Raw genomic sequence first — 8011 nt, forward strand, 5'->3', positions numbered from 1 at the left:
ACTATTTTTACATACATGTAAACACAATCCAAAAGTTTCAGATGAATGAATCATGATATAGGGGACAGGACAAAATAGTCAGCATGGAAAGTAAAAATGATATGTATATGTAAATGCTTATAAAACTGCTACCTACCAAAAATCATGGGTTAATCTTTACCTGACCCAATCACAAAAAGTAACACAACTTAATTGTCAATCAAAACTTCATTGACAATTATACCACATCATCTTATTTTTATATCAAATTCTAGCTGTACTACATAAATATGATATCTCATAAACATGTTTAACCCCGCCGCATTTTTGCGCCTTTCCCAAGTCAGGAGCCTCTGGCCTCTGTAAGTCTTGTATCATTTTTAATTTTAATTTCTTGTGTATAATTTGGAGTTTAGTATGGAGTTCATTATCACTGAACTAGTATATATATTTGTTTAGGGTCCAGCTGAAGGACGCCTCCGGGTGCGAGAATTTCTCGCTGCATTGAAGACCTATCGGTGACCTTCTGCTGTTCCATTCTCAATTTTAAATTTAAAATAAGAAGAAAGTAATATTTGTCTGTGTTGGGAATGCTGTCTCATTGCCATACATGTATACCCAACATCTTTTGCTAAACCTGCTAGATATAAGAATCTCTTATACTGTGGAAATATTCCATCACAAGTTTCCAAGTTTATATATCTTTTAAAAATACACAGAAATTTTTTAGTAAAATTTATTCCCTAGATTATTATAATTATTGAACAAAGGACGAAAAATGTGAGATTAACTACTGCAGTCTCATTTAAATCAATTTATATTTTTTAACCAAAATAATACAATGGTTTAACCAATTTTAACTTGACTAATATGAAAACATGCAAAATTTCCCGATTTCCAAGTATACCGGTAGACAAACTAGATACACGTGATTCGTGAACATGTATGAAAATGTACATATGTACAAAATAGCAGCTACATGATATAAATGCAAGCAAAGAAAAATACCCATAATTTTTTGGTTTAAACATTCTGTGGCTGCTACATGTGTACAGAGGTCTTGCTCAGTATTGAAGGCCAACATCAATATGACCAACAACTGCAATTAAAACACTTTTATTATACTTTTGAACTTTTTGTAAACCTGTAGTCTGTGTTATGAAATGAAATTGATATAAATCATGATAAAATATGATTTTCTTGTTCTCTGGTGGACAATATATGACTATTTGTTCTCTGATGGAGAGTTGTTTCATTGGCAATCATACATGTATGTCATATTCTTAGTTCTAAAATTACATGTAACTCCATTTGTCGTGCATCAGTGAATTGTATGCCTACATGTATATCTCGTGTATATCTGTAGGTAGGATTAATGTTTAAATCAAATTACTTTATCTTTTCCCTGTACTTGCCATAAAAATAACAAAACACTCATATAAGTCTTATAAATGAATATTTCCTTCTTTACAGTTCAACTGAATATCATATATGTCTATCTGCAAATGATCTGTAGATCTCTCACTTGGTTAGATATTGCAGATTTTTCAAATATTTCATGAAAGAGACGACAAATTACATCAGTGAAATACATTTTTTTTTAAATGAAATCCTTTTTTGAAACTCCAATTGTAAGAAAATTCACAAATCTCCAAACTGCCTATATTTAGAATTCATTTTAACTGAGGTTAAAGCTCTTTAAGATGGTAAACATCAACTTCAATGATGATGAAAAAGAAGCTAAATTGTCCAGTTAATATTCCTCTGTCTCTCAGCATCAAAACACTAAATTCCAATTCATTTGGTCTTGAAACGGTCAATGCTTCTGCTTAGTACATTATGTAGAATTGCTGTCTTTTTTCTACTTTTCATGGACATATTTGGTGGCTTTCTAAACAAATTTTAATCAGATCTTCCATAATGGCCATGATGAGTTATAAGTAACTTTCTACTGCTGTCTCACTGCAGGTCATCATCCCTGAAATATGAAAATGCAAATATGATATATATTAAATGAAATTTTCAACATGTGAAAAGTAATCAAAAGTTAGTGCAAACATACTTCTTCAAGAATTTACTGTTAAAATGCTAACAAAATAAATTAATAATTCCCATGTCCTTATTTTATAATGTCTTCATTCAACATTTGAACAAGAATTTAATTTTCCACACACATTTTAATAAGGTGCACTACTTTTATAAAACTTTAAAATTAAATGAAAAACCCAGATGTGCCTATAAGATGTATTATGTAATAAATATTTAAACTTATGTATTATGTTTAACGATATTGTTTTGTATCTCCTTTTCCAAATGTAAACTATGACCATGATGACAGGAATACTTCAATATCAATATCAGTAATCCACAGCTAAGAAATTTTAGCTAGCAAGTTCAGTATATTATTGTATTAATATCTGTCATGTCTGTGTAAATGAATTTTATTGTTGGTACAGATACTTCATTAAATTAAATAAAATGCTATGTGGGCGCAGCTTGATATGACCGCAGAGGTCGAATCCCTGAACAGTTGGGGCAAGTATGGACACAACATTCAAGCTTGATACAGCACTGAATTTGGATTGTGATTAAATATTTGACACAGCATAGGTTTCTGACACAGAATGAATGTGGTCTAAGAACTTAATTTTTTTTAATTTACCTATTCAAACCATATCATTATTATTTGCTTTTATATATAAATCAGAAATAACCAATTCAAAATGGAAAATTTTGAAGAAAAAAAGGAAACACCCCCCCCCCCCCCCCCCCCCCCCAATTTTTTGAACCCCCTTATGTTTCATCACCCCTAAACTCAATCCCAGCCTTCCCTTTGTGGTATGGTACAATGCAGTACAATTTCAGAGAGATCCATACACTTGAACACAAGTTATTGTCTGGAAACTAGAAAAATGCTTGTATTTTGGCCCCAAATTCCTAAACATTTAGGGCAATTACCCCTAAACTCAATTCCAGCTTTTCCTTTGTGATATGGAACCTTGTAGTACAATTTCAGAAAGATCCATACACTTACACACAAGTTATGTCCTGAAACTAGAAAAATGCTTCTTTTTTGCCCCTTTTTTGCCCCTAATTCCTAAAATTTTGAGGCAATTACCCCCAAAATCAATCCCAGCCTTCCCTTTGTGGTATGGTACCTTGCAGTACAATTTCAGAGAGATCCATACACTTGAACACAAGTTATTGTCTGGAAACTAGAAAAATGCTTATTTTTGGCCCCTTATTCCTAAACGTTTTGGGCAATTACCCCCAAACTCAATTCCAGCTGTACCTTTCTGATATGGAACCTTGTAGTACAATTTCAGAAAGATCCATACACTTACACACAAGTTATTGTCATGAAACTAGAAAAATGCTTGTTTTTTGCCCCTTTTTTGGCCCCTAATTCCTAAAATTTTGAGGCAATTACCCCCAAAATCAATCCAAGCCTTCCCTTTGTGGTATGGTACTTTGCAGTACAATTTCAGAGAGATTCATACACTTGAACACAAGTTATTGTCAGGAAACTAGAAAAATGCTTATTTTTGGCCCCTAATTCCTTAACTGTTGGTACCATAACCCCCAAAATCAATCCCAGCATTCCCTTTGTGATATGGAACCTTGTGGTACAATGTCAGAGAGATCCATACACTAACACACAAGTTATGTCTGGAAGTTACAAAAATGCTTGTTTTTGGCCCCTAATTCCTTAACTGTTGGTACCATAACCCCCAAAATCAATCCCAACCTTCCTTTTGTGGTATTGAACCTTATGGTAAAATTTCATAGAGATCCATTCACTTCAACTTAAGTATGAGTGCGAAAACAAATGTGTCTTCTGACGACAACGACGCCAATGTCATACCAATATACGGCTGCAGTCGAATAAAAATTATCATGATTATTGGGTACATTTATTAATGCAAATTTTGAAAAATGGACAAAAAAGTGAGATTAATAATTGTGATTTCAGAAAAATCTACATACTTGTACAGTTACTTATATGTATAGATTTCAGATTATGAATTCTTATAATTGCGATATTCAAAGTTGCCTTATAAAAATATGGCAATAATTTCTGAATTTACATCATACAATATTCTTACAATGCAAGAAAACAGAAATTTATTTGCACAAATTATAAAACAGGAAGAAAGCCAGGCTCTCTAACATGTTTAACCCCGCCACATTCTGTATGTATGTGTCTGTAATTCAGCGGTTGTCATTTGTTGCTGTGTTACATATTTGTTTTTTCATTCATTTTTTTTTACATTAATTAGGCCGTTAGTTTTCTCCTTTGAAATGTTTTACATATGTCACCTCAGGGCCTTTTATATAATGGACTATGGGCTTTGCTCATTGTTGAAGGCCATAAGGTGACCTAAAGTTGTTAATTTCTGCATCATTTGGACTCTTGAGGAGAGTTGCCTCATTGTACAATAGTGTGCTAATTGCAGGATAAAACAATTTACCTGTCTATAATAATAAAGCTCTCCAAATTCAAACCATTACTTTATATTTATAAAAGCTGGAATGGCATACTGTATCTTGTAATTGACAGGTGAGCTAAAAAAAAAAAGAGAAAGTAGTTATTAAATTACAAATAGATACTTTTATTAAAATAAGGAGCATAAACATGTGTATAATGATTCATATAATTTCTTGAATAAAGAAATTACGTCTGCCACACAACCCTTATTTGATATCAGAATTTTATTCATACACATGTCGATATAATGCCTATTTTTTCTCAGATTTCTGGAATTGCTTCATCCTATGCAAATAAAGAGCTGTGCCATGAACACATGATACGCGTGTTGTCATTTTAGCTCGTCTTTATGTCTTAAATTAATTTTTATGATCATGATGATTAACTAGAAATGCTGAGAGCACTCACTGCTCAAAATAGCCACCCCCCCCCCCCCCTCATTTTTGAGTTATTCCCCGAAAACTGGGAAATCCCCCCTTTTTTAATGAATAAAACACCATTACTCAGAAATGTAAAATGTAAAATTTATAAAACTCAAAAGGGAGCTTACATCAATAGATATAAACAATTCACCAAAGTTTCATAAGAACTGCTGAAAGCATTTTTGAGTTTTTGTCCGAAAACTGGAAAATCCACCATTTTTATATGAATAAAAACCTGTAACTCAGAAACATAAAATCTAAAATTTATAATAATCAAAAGGGAGCTCATGTCAATAGATATAAACAATTCACCACAACTTCTTGCAAGTTGGTGAAAGCATTCTTGAGTTATTGTCCGAAAACTGGAAAATCCCCCTTTTTTTAACGAATATAACCCAATAACTCGGAAACGTTAAATCTAAAATTAAAAAAACCAAATGAGAGCTCACGTCAATAGGTATAAACAATTCATCAAAGTTTTATGCAAATTGGTTAAAGCGTTTTTGAGTTAATGTCCGACATTGACGAAGGACAAACGGACGTACAGACTGACGGACAAAGGTATACCATAATACGTCCCGTAAACGGGCGTATAAAAAACAAGTGAATCTTTGATTTACTGCTCACTTATTATATCCCCATACCCTTAAAGTATAAGGTAAACAGGAAGTTGTTGAGTGATGAATCTGAAAAAGCATGACACGGTATAGCTGACTCATATAAACTCTAAAACCTGAAATTTCAGAAATCCCTGTAATGTTCCTGAGAAAGATGCGACACAAAATATGCATGGGACGGACGGACCGACTGACTTTAGGATGTAAAGACAGAAGTAAAACAGTACATTTGTACCCCCACTTTTTTAAAGACTAAAAGTGGGGGTATACAAGATAAAAAAAAACTTGCGCACAGTGGCACAATTCATGAAAATTTTTATGAACAAAATCCCATAACTGGAATAAGTAAAATCTAAAATATATAAAAAAATCTTAAGGGAGCTTACGTTACATTTAAGCAAAGTTTCATGAAAATTTGTTTAAGCGTTTTTGAGTCATTGTCCGAAAAACGCCATAATTTCGACCCTTTATTAAGAATAAATAATTATGAATACTCAAAAACCAGATATCAAAAATACCTAATAGAAATGGAAAGAAAACTTTTGTCAATAAATTCAAACAATTCACCAAAGTTTCATGAAGATTGGTGAAAGCTGTTTAGAGATATTGTCTGAATGATTCACCAGCAATGATTCTTAGGCGGAGCTCCAAATAAAAATATGCTTCTTTCAAGTATGTGTGATAACTGATATTTCATTTATGATTATTTTTGTTTAATTTGTGTTCATGGTGTCTGGTTTGTTTTAACTGTTACGATTGTTGGTCCATAACACTTGCATGACTTGTATGTGTTGTAATTTTTTTTGTCTCAGCGGCTTGTACTAGACTAACATTCAGAGCAATAAGTATGAGACCCCCCTTAATCTATTGGTTCCTTAAGAGCTGTGGCCTTCTCCATTTATAAATTGATAATGTGATTTGCGTACTTTCGTGCCTCCACACTCTGGTCTGTTGTCACAGAATAAGCAACTTTATTTCAAGCGGGACTTTTTTCTGATTTTATGGTGAGAGTAGAGGTTGGTGGGGGGGTACACCATATGTGGTCGAGCTCCAGATTACGTGTTTAGGGCTCCTTTAAGAGCTCGATGCTTTCAAGGTAGAGATCATGGCTCTAGTCCAGCAACGTGGGTTCCGGAGAGAAGTGAACGGTGGAGCAAATGTACCCAACCAGGAATGGCAGGATACCTTCGGCTTCGAAACGAAAGTTTGAAACGAATTTAAGGGTAAATGTTGAGAATTGGCTCTTGGTATAATGCAGGAAACTTGTTTCATTCGATATTCTGTTCATTTATTGACGGGAATCGATAAATTATTCAAATTTCATATATTTGTTGCAGTCTAGTTTCGTTTTGACCACGTGTATATCATACTTGCCAACACTGAACTCGCTTTTATCTAATAGTATGCAGTTTTTCGCTTTCTGAAGCGAATGATTAACAAAACAAGCAACGTATGTTTCATAAATAATACATATTTGGTGGCTTACACTTACTTTTCTGGTTAGATTTTCACGTAGGAGTGAAAATAATTTTCGCTGCAAGGTTCTTTCCATTCTGCAAACTACAAACATCTTTTTGACGGCGATCGTTCACTGATTGGTTAATCTGCAAAACGAGGCGGGGTCCAAAAGCCGACAATCTCGTCAAGAAAAACAGCTATTGCAACTGTTTGCCATAATAATTATAGCACAAACATACAATATTCGTGTTTCGATACACAAATTACATCATATGAATACCTGTTTTTAGTTGACAGGCATGTATGTAATTTGATTTCATACAGTTTCATCGATAGACGCTGCTTACGGATTTTTCGCCATTAATGAATATATGAATACATAATGAGGTCCTTACGGGGTTATCTGCCCCTGACAAAATCTTATCGAAATTGCCTTAACATCGCTGCGTATGTTGTACTTTCTTTGTTTAACAAATGAATGTTCGGTCAGCATCGAGTAAAGCAACAGTGAACAGAGCTATCATATTTCATTTCGTATATTATCAATTACAGGTGATATGATATACACATCATACTTAAGAAATAATGAGAAAACAAACTAGTCAAAACATTTACTAAATTTTATCATCAGTACAAGGACATCATTCGTAAATATAAATCAACATGCAGACATCTTATACGTTCAGGTATTTCACATCCAATATTTTATGGTAATATTCTTTACAAAGCACAAAAATGTCGGCATTTACCTCAAAAGTCAACCAAACCTTTAAACAGACTTATTCGGAAAGGATATAGTTACGATACTGTTGTCAAGTCATTAAGGATTGCATATTTTGGTATTAATATTGATTCACTCATAGGGTCTTTGCATCAGAAATAAACAAATTTATTCTAAAACCAGTTGTTGGCATGATACGGGTTATGTTCTTCTCATATATTTTATAATAGTATGATACTAAAGGGATTGTACTTGATTTTCATATGACATAATCTTTCAATCAGTTTGATTGAGGTTTGGAGCTGGCATGTCAGTAACTGCTAGA

At 33.2% G+C, this 8011-nt stretch overlaps 1 long non-coding RNA gene across 1 annotated transcript; it reads right to left on the bottom strand.

Annotated features, from left to right (window-relative positions):
• Window positions 1–1418: 1418 nt before the first annotated feature.
• On the bottom strand, window positions 1419–7408 carry LOC127732295 (uncharacterized). Its single transcript, XR_007996162.1, has 3 exons — window positions 7000–7408; window positions 4452–4545; window positions 1419–1957 (listed from the first exon to the last, which is right to left on the bottom strand). It is a non-coding gene; the product is annotated as an uncharacterized LOC127732295 (long non-coding RNA).
• Window positions 7409–8011: the final 603 nt, after the last annotated feature.

Source organism: Mytilus californianus, unplaced genomic scaffold, assembly GCF_021869535.1.
Source record: "Mytilus californianus isolate M0D057914Y unplaced genomic scaffold, xbMytCali1.0.p SCAF_23, whole genome shotgun sequence".
Lineage (NCBI taxonomy): Eukaryota > Metazoa > Mollusca > Bivalvia > Mytilida > Mytilidae > Mytilus > Mytilus californianus.